The sequence below is a fragment of the Bison bison genome, unplaced genomic scaffold, assembly GCF_000754665.1.
Source record: "Bison bison bison isolate TAMUID 2011002044 unplaced genomic scaffold, Bison_UMD1.0 scf7180017864163, whole genome shotgun sequence".
Classification (NCBI taxonomy): Eukaryota; Metazoa; Chordata; class Mammalia; order Artiodactyla; family Bovidae; genus Bison; species Bison bison.
In genome coordinates, this window is record NW_011494735.1 from 4,576,475 (window position 1) to 4,576,740 (window position 266).

A 266-nucleotide genomic window follows, 5' to 3' on the forward strand; every position below is an offset into this window, starting at 1 on the left:
ATCACACCATCGTGATTATCTGGGTCATGAAGATCTTTTTTGTACAGGTCTTCTGTGTATTCTTGCCATCTCTTCTTAATATCTTCTGCTTCTGTTAGGTCCATACCATTTCTGTCCTTTATCGAACCCATCTTTGCGTGAAATGTTCCCTTGGTATCTCTAATTTTCTGGAAGAGATCTCTAGTCTTTCCCATTCTGTTGTTTTCCTCTATTTCTTTGCATTGATCACTGAGGAAGGCTTTCTTATCTCTTCTTGCTATTCTTTG